The sequence below is a fragment of the Medicago sativa genome, chromosome 7 (genome assembly GCF_051527215.1).
Source record: "Medicago sativa cultivar Bolivia chromosome 7, Bolivia_mono, whole genome shotgun sequence".
NCBI lineage: Eukaryota > Viridiplantae > Streptophyta > Magnoliopsida > Fabales > Fabaceae > Medicago > Medicago sativa.
Window position 1 is genome coordinate 4,813,120 of NC_140755.1, and position 23,653 is coordinate 4,836,772.

General features: G+C 36.4%; 1 pseudogene across 1 annotated transcript; it reads right to left on the bottom strand.

Annotated features, from left to right (window-relative positions):
• Positions 1 to 15,310: 15,310 nt before the first annotated feature.
• LOC146903691 (uncharacterized) lies at positions 15,311 to 23,353 on the bottom strand (annotated as a pseudogene). Its single transcript, XR_015018689.1, has 6 exons — positions 22,741 to 23,353; positions 20,966 to 21,245; positions 20,763 to 20,885; positions 19,934 to 20,084; positions 18,669 to 18,766; positions 15,311 to 15,454 (listed from the first exon to the last, which is right to left on the bottom strand). The product of XR_015018689.1 is annotated as an uncharacterized LOC146903691 (transcript).
• Positions 23,354 to 23,653: the final 300 nt, after the last annotated feature.

The window sequence follows — 23,653 nt, forward strand, 5'->3', positions numbered from 1 at the left end:
ATGTTATAGTATGTGAATATGTGATTAGTATGTGAATATGTTATGTATGACTTATGAGTATGTGAATATGTGAATATGTTATGTATGACTTATGACTTATGTTATGTTATAGTATGTGAATATGTTATGTATGACTTATGAATAAAAACAAATCATGTAACTGGATTCCACAATGTTTCAGAACTCCATAAAAAATGCTCACAGCATCTTGACCATAGTATAAAATCATTCATGGCATAAGTGAAAAATGTTGGAACAAAATGTGCTTAACAATGAACCTTAAAAAGTTTTGATGATAACAAGGTATTAAAAATTGTAAATTGGACTAGCTAATATTTGTTCAAGTGTACAAGACCATAATTATAAAGTTACATCATCATTGGTTCTGAATGAGCAAATAAAGAGCAAAGGAAATGAAGCTTAGATGATTCTGAAGGCAAAGCGCTCCTGAAGTCAAGCTGCTCCTGAAGAAATAGCGCTCCTGAAGTAAGCTGCTCCTGAAGAATAGTGCTTCTGAAGACAAGAGGTCCAGAAGCCACATCATCAGAAGCTGCGTCACCAGAAGCTGCAGAAATCATATCATCAGAAGCTGCATCATCAGAAGCTGCCTCATCAGAAGCTATTTCACCAGAAGCTGAATCTCAACTGAATTTACAAAAGATTCAAGATTTGAAGAATTATCAATGCAAAAGCTGTCTATTGGATTCGAAAACGCAAACGAAGGATTAGTGGAGTTTTGCAACGGTCATTTCAAAGGTGTTTGAAGGCTTGTGCTTGCAATTTGGACGAAAGCGTTGACATTGTACTTTGTACGAATTGTACAACCACGTTCTCCACTACTCTGTTTTGTGTCCACGCTACAAGACAAGAAAACAGCTCCAGAATACAGCTTCGCCTGCATAGATGTTCCTTTGGATAAGGAATGGATTTCAAATTTGTTCTTCATAGGACAACAACCAAATCAGGCAAAAGATCATTGGTGAAAGATCAAGCTTCAACAACGACTCTTTGGTGTGCTGGCAATTTCACAACGTCTCTTTCACACCTCTATATAAAGGAGTGAAGACCTAGAGAATTGGTAATGCAAGAACGCTAAACAAAAGACTCACAAGATTTTCACAAGTACCAAACCTCTGCTGAAATTGTTCTGCATTCACTTAGAATTTCTGTGTCTCAAAGTCATATCTTAGAAATTCTTAAGTTCATTGAGTCTGTATCTGATTTGTATTGTGAGCACCTCTGATTGTATATCAAGTGTTCAACCTTAAACAATTTTCTGTGTAATTTTGTTTAGTTAGGAAGTCTCTTGCAGTTGTGCTTGAGCAGGAAGTCTCTTGATTGTGTTCTTGAGCAAAGGAAGTCTCTAGCTTGTGTGCTTGAGCAAAGGAAGTCTCTTGCTTGTGTGCTTGAGCATTTGTAATCAGATATTACTCATAGTGAAATCTCCTTGGAAGTGCAAGGGGGACTGGACTACTTCCGGATTGTGGAAGGAACCAGTATAATTGCTTTGTGTCGTTCTTCTTCTCTCTATCTGTTTTATTCCGCTGCATTTAGATTCTGATTATCACTTCAGAAGCTGTCTCACTTAGCTTCTGATCAGTGTGTTCAGTTTTTAGGAGAAACGAAGAATTTTTCAAAACACAATTCAACCCCCCTTCTTGTGTTTTTCTCACCTTCAATTGGTATCTAGAGCCTTGGTCTGTTGTGTAACACTTAACCGTGCAACAGTCAAAGATCTGAGAAAAACATGTCTACTCCTCCTCCTCCTACTGGTTCTAGTGATACTAGCTATAAACATGTCTCACATGATTATAGTGATAGTAAGAAAACCAGTGTTGGAAAAGTTCCAAAGTTCAATGGAGATGCTGAAGAGTTCTCTTGGTGGAAGACCAACTTTTACAATTACATCATGAGCCTGGATGAAGAATTATGGGATATTCTGGAAGATGGTGTTGGTGATTTAGTCCTTGATGAAGAAGGAGCTGCTGTGGATAGAAAGAAACATACTCCAGAACTGAGGAAACTCTACAAGAAGCATCATATTATCAGAGGAGCCCTTGTCACTGCCATACCCAAAGCAGAGTATATGAAGATGAGTGACAAATCCACTGCTAAAGCTATGTTTGCTTCTCTCTGTTCAAATTATGAAGGGAGCAAGAAGGTCAAAGAAGCAAAGGCTCTCCTGCTTGTACATCAGTATGAGCTATTCAAGATGAAGGATGATGAAACCATTGAGGAGATGTACTCAAGGTTTCAAACCTTAGTTTCTGGGCTACAGATTCTAAAGAAGAGCTATGTTGCTTCTGATCATGTAAGCAAGATACTCAGAAGCTTACCTGCCAGATGGAGACCAAAGGTGACTGCCATTGAGGAAGCTAAAGATTTAAACACTTTAAGTGTCGAAGATCTTGTTAGTTCTCTCAAAGTTCATGAGTTAAGTCTTAATGAACATGAGTCTACTAAGAAGAGTAAATCAATAGCTCTTCCATCCAAAGGCAAGTCATCAAAAGCTCTCAAAGTAGTTGAATCTGAAGAGGAAGAACAGTCAAGTTCAGATTCTGAACCAGATGCTGCTGAAATGGCCATGCTCTCAAACAGACTTCAATATCTGGCCAAGAAGAACAGAAAGTTTCTCTCCAGAAGGGATAACTCCAGAAGCTCAAAGAAAGAAGATCAGAAGGGATGCTTCAACTGTAAGAAGCCTGGACACTTCATTGCTGAATGCCCTGATCTTCAAAGAGAAAAGTCAAAGGACAAGTCAAAGAGGTCTACATTTAAACCAAGCAAACTCAAGAAGCAGATTAAGCAGAGTTTAATGGCAACCTGGGATGATTTGGGTAGTGAATCTGGATCTGATAAAGAGGAAGCTGATGAAGATGCAAAGGTAGCTGTTGGTTTTGTAGCAACAGCAACTTCAGAAGCTGGATCAGATTCAGACTCAGAAGATGAAAACGAGGTATATTCCAAAATTCCCAGAGATGAACTTGTTGAGTCACTTAAAGAACTTCTTACACATTTTAAAGTAAGAACCAATGAGTTGAAGGATTTAAAAGAAAAATATGCTGATTTGGTACAACAGCAAAAATCAACTCTATTGGATCTGAAAGCTTCTGAACAAGGACTTAGGGGCTTTGACTTCATGTGTAAAACATATGAAGATCAGCTTAGGTTCTTATGTCAGAAGCTACAAGAAAAGTGTAATGAAAAACCTTTAAGTAACTATGAAATTGCTCTTGAAGATTTTATTATATCTGGCATTGACAGAAGCAGAGTAGCTTCTATGATTTATAGCATTTACAAGAACAATGGCAGAGGAATTGGTTTTCCAGAAGTGAAACTTGAGAAAACCAATCTAAAATCTTGTTGTGAATGCATCAAGGAAGGTCTGAAAACATTCTTTGTACCAGAAGGGGCTGAGTTGGAAACTGTTGTTCAATCAGAACCTGAAGCTTCTAGTCCTAAGGCTAAGATTACTTCAACGCCAAAGAACTCTAAGTCAAAGGCTATGATCAAATCTGATTCCAAGACTTCAAAGGTCAGGATCCTGAAAAGATCAGAACCTATTCCTCAGAGTCTGGTGAAACCAAAATCTGGGGTTCTAAAGTCTAAGTTTCAGAAGAAGATAGTTACTGCTTCTGAAGTACCAAAACCTAAGGTGATGGTTAATCAGAAGCAACCCAACTCACAGCACAAGGTACAAGAAGTGAAGAGTAAAGCCTTAAGTACTAACCTTCCAGGACCCATAGAACAATGGGTACCTAAATCTAAAAATGTCAATGATGCAGGTATGTCTAAGAGCAGTGCCAAAGCAAAGATCATGGTACCTAGACAGCGGTTGCTCAAGACACATGACAGGAGACAAGTCCATGTTCCTCAGCCTAACAATGAAAGAGGGAGGAAATGTGAAATTTGGGGGCAACCAGTCAGGCAAGATCATAGGTACAGGAACTATTGGTAATTCCTCTACCTCAATTAATAATGTATGGTTGGTAGATGGTCTTGAACATAACCTTTTGAGCATTAGTCAATTTTGTGATAATGGTTATGATGTGCTTTTTGAAAAACCCAACTGTACAGTAATCAACAAGCAAGACAAATCCATTGTGTTCAAGGGAAAGAGAGTTGACAATGTCTATAAAATCAATTTTTCTGAACTGGCTGATCAGAAGGTGGTTTGCCTACTATCAGTGAATGATAAGAAATGGATGTGGCACAGAAGGTTGGGACATGCTAACTGGAGGTTAATCTCTAAGCTTAGTAAGTTACAACTTGTGAAAGGGCTACCAGACATTGACTATCATTCAGATGCACTCTGTGGTGCATGTCAGAGAGGGAAAATTGTGAAATCATCTTTTAAAACCAAAGACATTGTTTCAACCTCAAGACCTTTAGAATTACTCCATATTGATTTATTTGGACCAGTGAGTACTGCATCCCTATATGGAAGTAGATATGGATTAGTCATTGTTGATGATTACAGCAGATGGACTTGGGTGAAATTCATAAAGAGTAAAGATGTTGCGTGTGATGTATTCAGTAGCTTCTGCACTCAAATTCAATCTGAAAAAGAATCAAAAATTTTGAAAGTCAGAAGTGATCATGGTGGAGAATTTGAAAATGAGCCATTTGAAGCTTTTTGTGAAAAACATGGAATTTTCCATGAGTTCTCTTCTCCTAGAACACCACAACAAAATGGGGTTGTAGAGAGAAAGAATAGAACTTTACAAGAAATGGCCAGAACCATGATTCATGAAAACAATTTACCAAAACATTTTTGGGCAGAAGCAGTGAATACAGCATGCTATGTTCAGAACAGGATCTATATTAGACCTATTTTGGAGAAAACAGCATATGAACTCTTTAAAGGAAGAAAACCCAATATCTCTTACTTTCATCAATTTGGATGTACATGTTACATTCTGAACAACAAGCTCTACCTAAAGAAATTTGATGCCAAGGCCCAAAGGGGAATCTTTTTAGGTTACTCTGAAAGGTCAAAGGCATACAGAGTGTATAATTCAGAAACACTTTGTGTTGAAGAATCTATGCACGTTAAATTTGATGACAAGGAGCTTGAAGATAAAACTTCAAAGCAAGGTGAAAGTTCTGCAGAGATACAGGTTCCTGAAGCTACTCCAGAACCTGATCAGATAGCTGAGTCTGAAGATAGTCCAGAAGCTGAACCCACATCAGAAGCACAAGATGAAGCTGCTTCTGATGAAGCACAAGATGGCTCACATCAAGCAGATCCTCCCAGAAACACATTCAAACACAAGTCTTCACATCCTGAGGAGCTAATCATTGGAAACAAGGATAGTCCAAGAAGAACAAGATCACATTTCAGACAAGAGGAGTCAATGATTGGACTAATCTCAATGATTGAACCTACAACAGTTGACGAAGCACTTTCAGATGATGGATGGATCCTAGCTATGCAAGAAGAGTTGAATCAATTTCAAAGAAATGATGTGTGGGATCTGGTACCCAAACCTCAGCACAAGAACATTATTGGAACAAAATGGGTATTCAGAAACAAGCTGAATGAGCAAGGTGAAGTAACAAGAAACAAAGCCAGGCTTGTTGCACAAGGGTATAGTCAACAAGAAGGCATTGATTACACTGAAACGTTTGCTCCAGTTGCAAGATTGGAAGCAATCAGGTTACTTCTTTCCTATGCAGTTAATCATGGCATAATATTATATCAAATGGATGTCAAGAGTGCTTTTCTAAATGGTGTCATAGAAGAAGAAGTGTATGTCAAGCAACCTCCTGGATTTGAGGATATTAAATATCCTGACCATGTTTTTAAACTGAAGAAATCACTATATGGCTTGAAACAAGCTCCCAGAGCTTGGTATGATAGACTAAGTAATTTCTTAATCAAGAATGATTTTAAAAGAGGACAGGTTGATACTACACTCTTCAGAAGGACCCTTGGGAAAGATATTCTTGTTGTGCAAATATATGTTGATGATATAATATTTGGTTCTACTAATGCATCTCTTTGCAAGGAATTTTCTGAGTTAATGCAGGATGAATTTGAAATGAGCATGATGGGAGAGCTGAAGTTCTTCCTTGGCATTCAAATTAATCAATGCAAAGATGGAGTCTATGTTCATCAATCAAAGTACTCAAAGGAGCTTCTGAAGAAGTTCAAACTTGAAGATTGTAAAGTGATGAACACTCCAATGCACCCTACGTGCACCTTAAGCAAAGAAGATGAAGGAGCTAAAGTAGATCAGAAGCTGTATAGAGGTATGATTGGTTCTTTGTTATACCTCACTGCATCTAGGACAGATATTTTATTCAGTGTATGCTTGTGTGCAAGATTCCAATCAGATCCTAGAGAATCTCATATGACTGCTGTCAAGAGAATCTTCAGGTATTTGAAAGGAACAACTAATCTTGGACTCCTTTATAGGAAATCCTTAGATTATAAGCTAATTGGATTCTGTGATGCTGATTATGCTGGTGATAGGATTGAAAGAAAGTCAACCAGTGGCAATTGTCAATTTCTGGGTGATAATCTTATATCCTGGGCTAGCAAAAGACAAACAACTATTGCTATGTCTACAGCAGAAGCAGAATACATTTCAGCTGCAAGTTGTTGTACACAACTACTTTGGATGAAACATCAGTTGGAAGACTATCAGATAACTGCTAACAGTATTCCCATTTATTGTGATAATACTGCTGCTATTTGTTTGTCTAAAAATCCAATTTTGCATTCAAGAGCTAAGCACATTGAAATCAAACACCATTTTATCAGAGATTATGTTCAAAAAGGAATTTTAGATATACAATTCATTGATACTGAAAATCAATGGGCTGATATATTTACTAAGCCTTTAACTGTTGAAAGATTTGATTTTATAAAGAAAAATTTGAACATGCACTTTGTATCTGATTAAATGCTTGCGTGCTCATGAATAGGATTTTAGGTTCTGAAGTTAGTTCAGAAGCGGTAGTCCATCAGAAGCTCTTTATTGAGGTTCTGAGGAAAACTCGCTTCTGATGATGACGTCAGCATCTGAAGTCCAAAAGCTGGATTTGTTGCTTCTGAATAGTTGAATTAGTGGAAACGTTGGAAGTTACCTTTTAAAAAGTAACTTCTGGCCCACTAACTTAGTAGTCACTCTGTGAACTTCTTACGTGGCCTGTATGTGTTGGTGTATAACTAAAAGGGCAATGATGATTTAATAGCTTTGAAAGTACTTTTCACGCGCCCCCAATTTTTGTCATTAATGTTATGTTTGTTTGTCTCTTTTGAATTGCAATCGTTTTACTTTTAACACTTTGACAATTCACACACTACTCACTCACAACAAACACATTTGCTCTCAAACCTCTTGCGAAGTAAGCGCATTCTCTCAACCTTAGAACCCTAAAATCTTCATCTTCTTCAAATCTTCGTCAATCATCAAATGGCATCATCAAGCTCGCAACAAGAAGTTTCAGTATCTACTTCACGAATGATCCCTGAATATGACTACAAAGGAAGAAGCATGAAATTGGAAGAATGGGAACTACAGGTTCAAATAGAAAATCCGGTGGATTTTGAATCACTCGCCTTCCATGAGTGTTGGATCAGAAGCTACTATGAAAAGCAGGAACTTATGCATTACTTCAAGATGTTGAATGGACCAACATACGAAGCATTGGTAAGACACTTCTGGGTGAGGGCTAAGGTTTATGACAAAGCTGCGTCTATAACTGAAGAAAGTCAAATGGTGTTGATTTATCCCGAACTGGAAGGGAAGACCAGAGAAGAAATGGGACTTGAGCCATTTACAGGCATTGAAATCAGGTCAAGTATTTGTGGTATTCCAGTAAGAATTGCGGAATGGCAGATAGAAGCTGTACTCTGTAGAGAGGCCTTTGGAAAATACTCTGGAATTGATCTCTCAAATACAGCTGAAGAACGCCTCTGGAAGGAAAAAGTAAACTTGGCACTGTACAACTCAACGCAAGCAGGAAAGTATGCTGATCTAAGCATGGATAAGAAGCTGCTTCTGAAGATTCAGAATGAGGACTTACTCCCATGTGGTGGAAGTGAGAAACCCAATTTGGCACAGAAGGTCTTTCTTCAGCACTTCATTAAGAAGGAGAAAGTGAACGTGCCAAAATATATGTTCAAATACTTGATAGAGTGTCTGAAACAGAGTCAGCTGCAGAATAGAACCTGGGTACCTTATGGAAGACTCTTATCAGAAATATTCTATCAAGGAGGAGTCTTGGACAAGCTGAGCAGTGCTGAAGCCTTCACAGATGAGCTGCTTGATACTAAAACTGGAAAGTTCATTAATGCACAAACCCTCAAGAATATGAAGTTGATCCCTGCTGTCACCAAGCTTCATACAGATTTAAGTGAATCACTTGTTAAGTCTGATCTTATGAAGGACTTTCCACCCATCTGCAAGAAGGATCCCATTGAAGTGCAGATGTACTATATCAAGGAACATTTTGAGGCAACCAATCAGAGAATCAGATTGGAAGATATTCCAGAGGAAATGTATGGTGGTGCTCTGCCACGAGCCAGAGGCAGAAAATCAAAAAGAAAGATGATTGCAGAACAATATCTAGAGGTTGAACAATCTGCTAAAAAGGCAAAAGTTGCTACTGACAAGCTCAAAATTGGTAGTTCATCAGTACCTTCTATTGAAGAAGCCATTGAAGACATGGATTCCAGGATGATCATGGATGTTGGCATTACTCTTGATCAACCTGCAATACCAAAGAAGAAAAGGAAGCAAGCAGTAAGGAGAACCAAGAACTTCCCTCATGTGTCTAAGAAGACTGAAGCTGCTACTAGTGTGTCAGAAGCTATTGGAAAAGCTATGGAGATTGCTGCTGAGCTACAAGAGTCTGTAGTTTCAGAAGCCAAGCAACTGTTGCTGATGACCAGTGAGTCTGTTAAAGAGGATTCTGATCCTGAACCAGAGAAGGTAATTAATATATCATCAGATTCCGCATCCACACCATTATCAGATTCTGATGATTCTGATGATGATATACCCTTAGCCCAACTCTTTCAAAAACCAGTAAAAAGCAAGTCAACACCAACCAAAACCAACAAAAAGTCCTCTCAGTCAACTACTTATGAACCAGTTGGTCACATAATTAATGAGAAGTTGGCTGAAATGGCTGTGCAGAGAGAAAAAGTCATTGAGACTATTTTTCGCCTTAACCCTCAACCTCTTAACATTCAACCTCTCAACATGATTCCTCCAGAAAATGTTGAGTCTACTTCAGAAAAGGCCTCTGAAGCAACTCCAGAAGCAGCTGCTTCTGAAAATGTTGTTTCAGAAAACCCCCATCAACAAACACCAGAACCACATAAACCCACAACACTCCCACAATCACCAACAGCTACCACTGACCCCCAACTCAACACTCATACATCAACTTCACCACAACAACCACCAACTGAAACTGAATTTCAACCTTTACCTGAACACTCCCCAGAACCAACTCCCATGGATGTTGACATCTCTCTAGTCAATGTTCAAGCCTCAACCACTGTAACACCCCGTTTTCCCAACATGAAAATTTCATTTAAAATCAGAGTATTTTGATCACAACGGAATGTCACATACTTCAATTAAATCATAAAATGGATAATAATAATTATCCTTCAAATTCAACATCATGAAAAATCTTAAATTATTGCAGCGGAAAATAGTTCAACATTTAAAAGTCTTGGCACGCAGGCCTTATTGAAAAATCTCATAAATTAGTTCATAAAAGAGACACGTAAGGAATAGAAGTAAAAGCAAGCCCCCATCCCGTTACGTATCAGAGCACCTAGACACCAACTGAGAGTCCACTCATGAACGCCTCTAATCTTTATTACCTGCACATTACCCACGGTCGAGGCAACATATACGCAGAAGGGGTGAGATTTCATAATCAATACATTAAGCATATAATCCAATAAAATGCATTTAACAACTTAAACATTAATAACATATCAACAATTAACAATTAGCATAATTTTTCATTACATAACAAATACAATCATCAATACCATTACTAATTCTCATCACAAATCATAATCAACTTAACACTCAACTTGACGACACAACTCATCCTTGACCATGCAACTCTATCAACTCGACAACATCTTGACAACTTAAACATCATGAACCTCTTGATATGCAAATGCATTTGGTACCAATACAGAGCATCAAGCTCCCAACCAACTTATATGAGCGTAATTAGGCTCTTCAGGGCATCAAGCCCCCAACATAGTGAGCAAAAGCTCCAGGGCATCAAGCCCTCACCAATCATGTGAATGACTAAGCATTCCAGGGCATCAAGCCCTCAACCAACTTATATGAGTATGCAATGGACTCAACTTCCAACAACTTAGACAACAACGTGTACAACTCATACGACTCATAATCATGGACAACTTCTTAAATTCCAACAACATAGACCGACTCATGCAACCTCAAGACACTAACAGTCGACAACAGAAAACAGCAGCAACATACAACAATTAACAACGCTTGAATGTGTTAACATTCACATAAGGAATTAATTACATCAATATAAATATCATAAAACATCATTATAGCATTCATGCAGCAACACTTCTAATTTTCAGTCACCATAACAGACTTCTGGAGCTTATGAAAGCATCCTAAACAGCTCTCTAACTTACTTCTAAGGTCATCTCAAGACTACACGTGCGAAAGGATCGCATCGGGACAATTTGGGCAACTAACAGCTTAACTCGCAGTGGCGAGTAACTTCACTCGCACTGGCGAGCAAAGTGTGCATTCTGGGTTCCTACGTATTTACTCGCAGTGGCGAGTTATTCTGCTCGCAGTTGCGAGCTCACAGGTCACTCGCAGTTGCGAGTTGCATTGCTCGCAGTTGCGAGTTCTGGGTTCTAACTCGCAGATGCGAGTGTTCTTGCTCGCAGGTGCGAGCGATGAATGTCAGTACGGCCAGAAACCTAAAAATCACAACTTTTCACTTAATCTCCTAATTCTAACCTCAATTTAACATCTAATTATCATCTTATGGTATAACTAAGTTCTGTACACTAATTTAGCATCAACCTAACATCTTTTCATGATTCAATCATCAAATTCGGTCTTAAACCTAATTCCCAATTCTCACCAAAACTTAACCTAATCATGCCAAATTCATCCTATAGAATCATACCCTTAATAGTAATGAAAATTAGTCTCACCCTTACCTGGTTATGATGAAATCGCAGCTTTCCCTCTGGTTCTCCTCTTTTCTGACTTTTCTCCCTTTTTCTCCAAAAACGTACGTATTATGTTTTCTAACTTTTGTTGTCTATTTATCTCTCCTAATTACTCTTATCACTACTAATTGCTCATCTCACAACACAGCCCAATTTTTAATATTTTTATTTTATTTATCAAATCTTATTTTATTTAATAATAAAATAAGTCACACCAACATAACAACTTCGCAACATCAATATACTTCACGTCATTCTAGAAAATCACATAATTTATCTATAAATCATGCAAACTATTTAAATTCTTAAATCATTTAAACATATATATAAATAAATATATAAATCCTTATTAAATTAAGTAAATAATTAAGACGGGCGTTACAACCACTACCACTCACATTGCCTCTGACCAGCCTTCATCTTCAAACACACAAACACACTTTACCATTCAAGTTCCTAACCCTGTTCAAGATTTGGAAATCAGTGATTCTGATCTTGAAATCCTTGAACAACCACCCTCAAACATCCTGGAATCTGGATATATTACTTCTGAGCTTCTGACAATCCTTAGTCAATTGCATAATCTTGTGGATCAACGAAGGACAATTGATCTCACAAGTGCATATGAAGACTCCTGGGCATCACTTCAGAACCGGGCAACTGAGCTAATTGAAAGCTTAAGGGCTAAGTGCATCAGAAGCAAGGAAGCTTCTGTCAGGAAGTTAATGGAGCATCTGAATCAGAGTCTCAGAGTAAGAAGTTCTACACTGCTCCTGGCAAACCAGCCTTTCTTCTCAGAAACGGACTACTTGACCAGAGAAGCCAGGTTGTGTAAGCTTCTGAAGAAACAGATGGCACAGCAGCAGCAAGAAGCCAGAGAAAGGGAACAAGCTCTTCTCCAGAGGCAACAACAGCTTGAAGAAATGTTGCAGAAGAAAATTGAAGAAATGGAGGAGATGAAGAAACAACAACAAACCAACCCTTAGTTGCACACCTTAGTGTTATCTTTTGTTTGTTGTTTGTTTTATATTCTTAGTCCTTGTTTCTGAAACCATCTTGTTCTACTTTTCTATGCTTCTGAATGCTTACTGCTTCTGACTGTTTAGCTGCTTCTGATTTTTTTTTGATATTCATGTTCATATATTTTTTTGATCTGATTAAATTCTTGTATACTCTCTTTTGTTTGAGTTTTTCTCAAATCTTTTTGTCTTTTATGCTTATTTTTTACCTTTTTTTTTGATAATGACAAAAGGGGGAGTATATGTGACAAGTATTTAAAGGCTCTGAGCCCCATTAATGGCATTTGAAATTTTTGAAAAAAATTCTATCATTTTTTTACCTTATTGGTATAAGCTATGAACGAACGAAGAAGTATCAAAATTCAAGTAAAATTAATTGAACCATTCTTCTTATCTATAAGTTAATTCTTTCAATGATTAAATTTTTGTTCTTAAGCTCTGATATTTTTTATTGTGCGTAAAATGAATTTAATTAACCTGGATAGAACTTAGGGGGAGCTTACAAACCTCACCTTAAAGACTATCAGACTCAGGGGGAGTTTGAGCTTACAAACCTCAGATTCTGAGCTTACAAACCTCAGAACCCCAAAGTCAACTTGTTAATTAGATTAACAACAATTGATCAATTTTAAATACTTTTGTTTGTCATCATCAAAAAGGGGGAGATTGTTGGAACAAAATGTGCTTAACAATGAACCTTAAAAAGTTTTGATGATAACAAGGTATTAAAAATTGTAAATTGGACTAGCTAATATTTGTTCAAGTGTACAGGACCATAATTATAAAGTTACATCATCATTGGTTCTGAATGAGCAAATAAAGAGCAAAGGAAATGAAGCTTAGATGATTCTGAAGGCAAAGCGCTCCTGAAGTCAAGCTGCTCCTGAAGAAATAGCGCTCCTGAAGTAAGCTGCTCCTGAAGAATAGTGCTTCTGAAGACAAGAGGTCCAGAAGCCACATCATCAGAAGCTGCGTCACCAGAAGCTGCAGAAATCATATCATCAGAAGCTGCATCATCAGAAGCTGCCTCATCAGAAGCTATTTCACCAGAAGCTGAATCTCAACTGAATTTACAAAAGATTCAAGATTTGAAGAATTATCAATGCAAAAGCTGTCTATTGGATTCGAAAACGCAAACGAAGGATTAGTGGAGTTTTGCAACGGTCATTTCAAAGGTGTTTGAAGGCTTGTGCTTGCAATTTGGACGAAAGCGTTGACATTGTACTTTGTACGAATTGTACAACCACGTTCTCCACTACTCTGTTTTGTGTCCACGCTACAAGACAAGAAAACAGCTCCAGAATACAGCTTCGCCTGCATAGATGTTCCTTTGGATAAGGAATGGATTTCAAATTTGTTCTTCATAGGACAACAACCAAATCAGGCAAAAGATCATTGGTGAAAGATCAAGCTTCAACAACGACTCTTTGGTGTGCTGGCAATTTCACAACGTCTCTTTCACACCTCTATATAAAGGAGTGAAGACCTAGAGAATTGGTAATGCAAGAACGCTAAACGAAAGGTTCATCCTCCTCACCGGAAATGGAAGAGGAGGACAATGTGTTAAAAAAAAAATGTGGCAGAGCATGGTTTAAATATTGAGAGAAGTTTACGTATTAGGGTGATTAAAGGAATAATCACATCCTGACTCTTAAGTTTACTATTTTAAATATAGGTCATATACAGCTCACATGCTGCCTCAAGTTTTATCATTAAAGAAAACATTTTCTTTTCCCTATAGATGCTACAACAACCAGTATGGCCAAAGGCCCAAATAGGTCATATGCAGCTCACGGTTTTCATAGTGAATTCGTCAAAATCCTCTATGCTAAAGAGCCGCTATTTCATAATACTGACAAAACAGTTGCATCAAATTTCCCTCTATAAAAGATAAACCGAAACAATGAATCCCCAAATGAGATTTCTTTTTCTTTACTTGTGACGGTTTTGCTGCAAGTGAACTACTAACTTTTTCTTTACTTGCATTTTGTTGTTGCAGCATAAAACAACTTACCCTATGCATCCCTATTCTTTGAGGGGTCCAGCCCTTTCTGAGCAACTTGTGTTTTGTTGACCTGCAACAGGTGTATATAGAACCTTAATAATGATAATAATACAAAGGAACAAAGAGAGTAGAAAAAATAGAAGAAAACAAAATTTAGGATAAAACTTACAGCGTTGAACAACTTAACCACCGAAAGAAATCAAAAGTAGTCCATGTTCACAACAACAGTGAAATCAGTAAGAGGAAATGCAAGTCACTAATAAAAATAAAGAAGCCATAGAATAAACCTCAATTTAAAAGAAAAAGAAACTCAGTTACCTCCTTTTGTCGCTACACTTATTAGAAACTTTTGGTGCGAGTCCAAATAATTAGCAGGTGTGACATGTCCCTTTTCTGCAAGCTGTAACAAGTAAGTTAGAAAGCTTACCTGATAGATAATATTTTGGGCTACGAAAATTGGAGATCAACATAAATTTTAGTGGTAATTGGGATATCATAAAAATGAGTCAAGTTGAAATTAAAAATTACCATCAGCTTTTCCTTTTTTGCCTCTCCCTTGACCTTGCGCTCTGCGTCCTCTTCCGCAAGCTTTTCTACAACAAGATTCTTGTGGTCTGACAGTACTGGACCTTATAGAGTTATTCATCAAGTTTTAGAAAACCAATTTTTTAATTCTCTAATAAAACATTTACATGAATGATATATGATCACCTAGCTTACCAAGAAGTCATCAGAAACACTCTTCTTTATAATACTCTTGAAGGCCATCTTGAATGCTTTACAACCTTGGGTAAATTTAGTAATTCCTGGCTGAATCTCGTCATCACCATCATCATCGTCTTCTAAGAAATTACCGTTCTTATCAGTAACATTCTTCTTCTGTGTTCTTTGTCTTCCTGCTGCTCTTTCATCTTCTGACAGATCTTCCTCCTCGTGGTGTTTTTTGGTGAAAGATACTACATCTCTATTAGTATTCCATATAGCAGGGGCAGTTGTCTCATGATCTTCATCAGAATTATACTCACGTGCTCGCTTGTGGAAAAGTTTCTTCATTTGTTGGTTGGTTTTAACTTTATTCTGTCCGTGTGGTGGCTTCACCACTTTTGGTTTTTTACGGCCTTGGTTCCTACTACCAAACTTCCTCTTTCCCACCTCACTTCCATGTTCAACCACTTGCGCCATGAATTGTTTGTTTTATAATAATTAAACCTATTAATTAATATGTCACACACGAAAACAGGCAGGCCATGAGCTAAACTAAACAAGTATATAAATGTGCAAAATGATGGTTTTCAAAGTATTAACAGAAAATGAACTCTTTTCAAACAATCTAACTATGACGAGAGACATGATTTAACAGAGAATAGACAGACAGAAATTGTTAATTGATAATTGAATTCATTAGAGATTACCCTAAACCTAACCTACAAGTTTTACCAATCTAAGTAATTTTAATAGAGTAGAGTAATAACAGGAAAAACATAGTTAGATTGAAATTGATGGAGAGTTCAATCGAAGCTCTTACCTTTGGAGTGATTTCAGAAACGAAGTAACCAAGTTCAGGAGAAATGGCGCTGCATCATGTGTTGTTTGGTTAAGGTATATATATGAATGAATGAATAGGGCTGGGTTGAACCACTAGCCTTGGAAGAACCCTCTTTCTTTCCTTGAATGCTTAAGTCCTTGTAAATCCATATCACTACAAACTCACACATTAAACTCATGATAATTATTTTACATAAATTTCATATGCAATTTAGTCTCCAATAATGTTACACTTTCATGATGCTCGCAATTTTGATACCTAATTTGTCAAGGGTCATGTTAACCGGTGCCCCTGAGACACTGGTTAAAGAAACCAAAAATAGAAAGTTTTGAATTGAAAATGACACTTTCTTAACTTTTAAAAGATTGACAACACAATTTTCAATGCAATACATTCTATATGTCTCACTAGTTAACATTACCATTTGTCAATTCACTCTAGTTTGGACTGTACCGTGCATAATATGAGGAGTACTATTCTTTTAAAACTCATGCTTTTTATGCATAAAGTCGCTTAAAAGTAATGTAGGTCGAAGTCATCTGCATGATTGCAATATATATGTAGACAATTTTTTACTTGTTAGTGGAAGGGACCTTGTTGCCTCCTTTATGTATTACGCAATCTTGACTGTTAAAATTTGATCTAACGATTATAATTGAACAAATTTCTCACGGTTTCAATCTCAACCGTTATTTTTTTTATCGGACGGTTGGCATCAATTACTACGTTAACAAAGTAATTGTGTGGAATCTGATTCCTTTCATTAGAGCATCCACAATAGTAGTGAACTAATAAGGACTCCTTAAATAGACCTAACGTGTAAACATCATTTATTCATAGTTTTTTTTTTTTATAAAATTACTTATTAAGGATCCAATGACTCCAATGATAATACACTAATAGAGACTCTAATGAAAAATACTTAAATAGGTCCCACTAACTTTACATTGTTATACAAAATGTATTGTTAATAGCAATATTACTTCTTTTTGACTCAACATGGTTACATAATTTATATGCTTATAAGATGGCACATTGCAAGATAAAAAATATATTTCTTTGTTAATATTCTGGCTTAAAACTCTGAAGGCACACATTTATGTTATGTTATAGTATGTGAATATGTGATTAGTATGTGAATATGTTATGTATGACTTATGAGTATGTGAATATGTGAATATGTTATGTATGACTTATGACTTATGTTATGTTATAGTATGTGAATATGTTATGTATGACTTATGAATAAAAACAAATCATGTAACTGGATTCCACAATGTTTCAGAACTCCATAAAAAATGCTCACAGCATCTTGACCATAGTATAAAATCATTCATGGCATAAGTGAAAAATGTTGGAACAAAATGTGCTTAACAATGAACCTTAAAAAGTTTTGATGATAACAAGGTATTAAAAATTGTAAATTGGACTAGCTAATATTTGTTCAAGTGTACAAGACCATAATTATAAAGTTACATCATCATTGGTTCTGAATGAGCAAATAAAGAGCAAAGGAAATGAAGCTTAGATGATTCTGAAGGCAAAGCGCTCCTGAAGTCAAGCTGCTCCTGAAGAAATAGCGCTCCTGAAGTAAGCTGCTCCTGAAGAATAGTGCTTCTGAAGACAAGAGGTCCAGAAGCCACATCATCAGAAGCTGCGTCACCAGAAGCTGCAGAAATCATATCATCAGAAGCTGCATCATCAGAAGCTGCCTCATCAGAAGCTATTTCACCAGAAGCTGAATCTCAACTGAATTTACAAAAGATTCAAGATTTGAAGAATTATCAATGCAAAAGCTGTCTATTGGATTCGAAAACGCAAACGAAGGATTAGTGGAGTTTTGCAACGGTCATTTCAAAGGTGTTTGAAGGCTTGTGCTTGCAATTTGGACGAAAGCGTTGACATTGTACTTTGTACGAATTGTACAACCACGTTCTTCACTACTCTGTTTTGTGTCCACGCTACAAGACAAGAAAACAGCTCCAGAATACAGCTTCGCCTGCATAGATGTTCCTTTGGATAAGGAATGGATTTCAAATTTGTTCTTCATAGGACAACAACCAAATCAGGCAAAAGATCATTGGTGAAAGATCAAGCTTCAACAACGACTCTTTGGTGTGCTGGCAATTTCACAACGTCTCTTTCACACCTCTATATAAAGGAGTGAAGACCTAGAGAATTGGTAATGCAAGAACGCTAAACAAAAGACTCACAAGATTTTCACAAGTACCAAACCTCTGCTGAAATTGTTCTGCATTCACTTAGAATTTCTGTGTCTCAAAGTCATATCTTAGAAATTCTTAAGTTCATTGAGTCTGTATCTGATTTGTATTGTGAGCACCTCTGATTGTATATCAAGTGTTCAACCTTAAACAATTTTCTGTGTAATTTTGTTTAGTTAGGAAGTCTCTTGCAGTTGTGCTTGAGCAGGAAGTCTCTTGATTGTGTTCTTGAGCAAAGGAAGTCTCTAGCTTGTGTGCTTGAGCAAAGGAAGTCTCTTGCTTGTGTGCTTGAGCATTTGTAATCAGATATTACTCATAGTGAAATCTCCTTGGAAGTGCAAGGGGGACTGGACTACTTCCGGATTGTGGAAGGAACCAGTATAATTGCTTTGTGTCGTTCTTCTTCTCTCTATCTGTTTTATTCCGCTGCATTTAGATTCTGATTATCACTTCAGAAGCTGTCTCACTTAGCTTCTGATCAGTGTGTTCAGTTTTTAGGAGAAACGAAGAATTTTTCAAAACACAATTCAACCCCCCTTCTTGTGTTTTTCTCACCTTCAAAAAACAGTTTGACTGCACTTAGTTCTGACCGGTAAACATAAATAAACCATCATTTTCTCTTAAATTTGTTCAGTTGGAGAGTGTGATCACTTACAGGAATTCGGAGATCAAGTTTCTCGACTCCATCTCTGCCAGTGATTTTAATTCTCAGAGTCCGGGACCAGATTCCAGAAAAAGGGTCCCTTGAACCATCTGCACCATATTTATTGTACACATCAGGTGTTATAACTTCCACAACGGGATCTTCGATAGTTTGACTTGTCTGCTCTGTATCAACTTGGTCTCTCTGTTGTATACTGTATACACTACTGTTCTCTTATAAATAACTAATTAGTAATTGTGTTGAAAATGCGAGAATAGAATGTACAATGTACATTTATAGTGTGAATATTAGGATGAGATCTTTTCTTCTGTATTTGATTTCCTTTTAGAAGTAAAACAGATAAATTCACTTAACAAAACATAGCTGTCTAAATTTACCACGACTAACTATCTATGATTAAGTAGCTGCCTATTTTCAAGCCAATAAAATACAAAGCTAATAATTAATGATATTCAGTGTTAAACATATCCTAGAGATATAGTTAGTTCAAACCAACAGGACTTTCTGGAGAAAACTGAAAAGGTTCCCTGCATTTATAGTGTGAATATTAGGATGAGATCTTTTCTTCTGTATTTGATTTCCCTTTAGAAGTAAAACAGATAAATTCACTTAACAAAACATAGCTGTCTAAATTTACCACGACTAACTATCTATGATTAAGTAGCTGCCTATTTTCAAGCCAATAAAATACAAAGCTAATAATTAATGATATTCAGTGTTAAACATATCCTAGAGATATAGTTAGTTCAAACCAACAGGACTTTCTGGAGAAAACTGAAAAGGTTCCCTGCATTTATAGTGTGAATATTAGGATGAGATCTTTTCTTCTGTATTTGATTTCCCTTTAGAAGTAAAACAGATAAATTCACTTAACAAAACATAGCTGTCTAAATTTACCACGACTAACTATCTATGATTAAGTAGCTGCCTATTTTCAAGCCAATAAAATACAAAGCTAATAATTAATGATATTCAGTGTTAAACATATCCTAGAGATATAGTTAGTTCAAACCAACAGGACTTTCTGGAGAAAACTGAAAAGGTTCCCTGCACATAGCCGACCCCCCCCCCCCCCCCCCCCCCCCCCCAAAGCCTTTATGGTAGTAAAGTGACAAACTCAACTATTAGGAAACTATTTGTTATATGAGATAATGAATTGACCCGAAAAAATGCAGAGTGTATTTGACTTGACTCTATGAAGCCTACTGCCGTTGTTTGCTTATTTACTTATTTTTTTTAAGATTTGTCTCTCCAACCTCTCTTTGAAAGCAGCTGATCGGTACTTGTAGCATAACGCTTCTCTTCTTCATAATATGCGTTGAAACCTAAAATATCCTTAATTTCTTCAAAAGTTGGCATGCTTCCTGGAGGAGGAATACGACCTCCTTTAATAGCAGTCAGCGCATCCTACACAGAAAATCATAGACATTAAAATGTTAAAAATCTAGATAATAATTCAAAGAAATATCAGAAAAAATGATTTTTTTATTTAAAAGAAAAGTTCAATACTATAACACTATTACTTTGGCCTGCCGTTAAGGATTTGTGATGAGTAATTATTTTCAATATGATCATTAACATTCGGATAAGAAATTAATTTAAAATGCACGTGATTTGACAAATTATAAACAACCAAAGTATGATTTTGTGATTTGCCATTTAAAATGCACATCTATTCTAGTCTATTTAATAAAGATTTCGTTCCAGGGATAAGTGGACTATCACTGGTTGAAAGTTATATATTCCTATACTACTCATGGATTTTGTGTGTGTGTGTGTGTGTATCTTGTAGCAGATGTTTATAACTGTGAGATAATATAATTACAGTAGAAACTCTTGTGATAATTATTTTGGTAAATGTATTATTGGACAGCTAGGCTTATCAATCTAAACAGTGTTTTGGTTAATTTAACATATGCTGGGATTGATTCTCATGACATGTAAAAACAAAACAACAAATACTCAGGCTACGGGTATACAGAGAAGTGGCTCTTGGTTTGTCTCATCTCAATCATGAACATATAATCAGCATAAATAATTTTAATTAATGATTATCAAGGTTAAAGAAAGGGAGGACTATGTCACCTGCATTGCTTGTATAGAAACCCCAATCAAGGAAAGGGGATACGCAACAATTTTATAACCAATGTCTTCAAGTTCAAGAGGAGCGAGTATTGGTGTTTTTCCTCCTCCTTCAAGCATATTGGCCTACACAATCACACACAAATATTAGAATAGCATGTCCTTTCCCTTTCTTCTTTTACTACTATCACTTGGACTTAACACACCATTTTTGGAACAAGAGGAGAAACTTGACAAAAAGCTTCCATCTCTTGTCTGGAGGCAAGTGCATCTATAAAAACAACATCAGCTCCAGCATCAGCAAATGCCCATGACCTATAGAGTGCCTCATCAAGAGACAGTGCTTGGCGTGCATTGGTGCGAGCCACAATCACAACATCAGATCCACTCTCATTTCTGGCATCAACCACAGCTTTGATTCACACGACTGCCTCTTCTCTCGATATCACTTTTCTCCCGTGTGTGACCACATGCTTTTGGAGATACCTAGCAATGAAACAACAAATTGAAGTAATTTACAGAAAGTTGGATAAAAATATCAACATATCAAGTTATAATGTGTTGGAATATGAAATAATAAGCTTGCGAATGAATGAGTAAATACTCAAGTTGGTCCCTGAAATTGTAGAACTGTATCAACCTAGTCCTCCACATTGTCAATATTTCAAAATGATATCTGAAGTTGCCAAATAAAGTAAGTTTGAGGTTTGTAACATATTGGTCCTTTAAGTTATTTTAGTCACACATAAGTCCTTAAAGTTTGTAAACGTTTTCAATTTAGTCCTTATGTGTGACCAAAATTAAGGATCAATCTGTTACAAACCTCAAACTTAAAGGACTTATGTGTGACCAAAATAACTTAAAGGACCAATCTGTAACAAACCTCAAACTTAAAGGACTTATATGTGACCAAAATAACTTAAAGGACCAATCTGTTACAAACTTGAAACTTAAAGGACCCCGGGTGTAATTTTTATCCCTAAACATACGAGTCGGTGTCACTATAGTCCATGAATGTATTAAAATTACAAAAACTTTTCTGAGTGTAACTTCTGTCAGTAATTTATGGACCAAACTAGCTAACAGAAGACACAAATGAGTATCAAACTAACTGACAAAAGACACATGCACATACCAAACTAAATTATAAAATACACAACCAAGTATGTTTGTGTAATCTTGATACACCTAGAGACTTTAGTAAGCCACCTTACACATTCTAGAATTAAAATGACTACTTTCTCTGCTATTATCAGTTGCATCTGACATTATTCACTCAGTTTCAAATTCATAACCTACATACGGAAGACACGTATGAGCATCAAAGTAACTAACGAAAGACACATGTAAGGGCCAAACTGACTAATATAATACTCAACCAAGTATGTTATTGTAATCTTGATACACCCAGAGACTATAGTAACACCACCTCACACATTCAATGATATCACTTACATCCCCGACATTACAAACTTAACGTCATTAAAGTCCCTACAAATACCAACCGAAGAACAAACCTAATTAATATTTTACAATTTCATATATCATTTTAATATATTAATAATGTCGAACACTAAATTGACACTCCACTACAATTTCAAGCACCTTAATGAATTGAATTTTGAAGAGATTAACTTCTATGCACCGATAGTGTAAAGTTTTTTCGCACATCCATCCAATCAAATCACAGCATAATGCTATTTTTATTGGTAAGTTTCTCAAGTATCCACACATCATGATTTGATGCATGTGTAAAAAAGTTTTACACTATCAAGTATACAACTTAAATCCTTAGCTAACCTGATCTTCGAGAATGATACAAGCAAAACCAGCATTAATAATGCCACATTAATATATAAGTTCCTAAAACACCACTTGTACAAATATCCACACATACAGTGTGATATGATTTGATGCATCTGTAAAAAAAGTAAGTTTTACACTGACAATGCATACAATACAACTAAAATCCTTAACTAACCTGATCCTCAAGAATGATACCAGCAAAACCAGCATTAACATAACCCTTAACAGTTCTCTTAACATTCATAGCATTACCATAACCATTATCAGCATCACCAATAACAGGAATTCCAACAGATTGAGTAATAAGACGACCTTGTTCGACGATTTCGCCGTAAGACAAATAGCCTGTATCAGGCAATCCCAATCGAGAAGCAGAGATAGAAAAACCGCTTGTGAAACATAACGGAAATCCAGCGGATTGAACGAGATTCGCACTGAGTGCGTCAAAACATGCTGGACCTTGATGAAGTCCTGGTGAATCGAGAATTTCGCGAAGTTGCTTCGCTTTGTTTGAAGAACATGAAATTGTGATTGTGGCGCGTAATGGTTTAGAGTTTCTGCGAGATTGGAATTGGAAAGGGGAAGAAAATGATGTACGGAAAAGGTGGAGGTGAGGAGCACAACCACCATCGGCGGAAACGCCGGCGCGGCCAATGGTGCCGGAGAATGTTGTTGTGGTAGTAGTAACTGGTGAAGCGAAGCAGCTCATGATGGCAGCTTCAGACAGTTTTACTTAAGCTCAACTTAAGCTATGAGTGAGTATATCCTAAATCCCCGTTTTGATTAAATTACTTGTCATGTATGTTTTATTTTTTGAATTATAGTAGACTCTAGCATAAAATTTGATCCGAAGATAAATAAAATTTAATCAAAAATTATTTTACATAAAAATCAAACTCAAGATTTTTTGAACAATTTGTTTTGGTTGAGTTCATTAACCATTTAAATTTAATTGTTTGATTATTAAATTACTTTTTTCATATCAACTACAACATCACCAACAAAACGGTTTTTTCCTAAACCTACAATATCATTTAAATGTCTAATTTTTTACATATATATTTAATAATATATTTTCACTTTTTCAC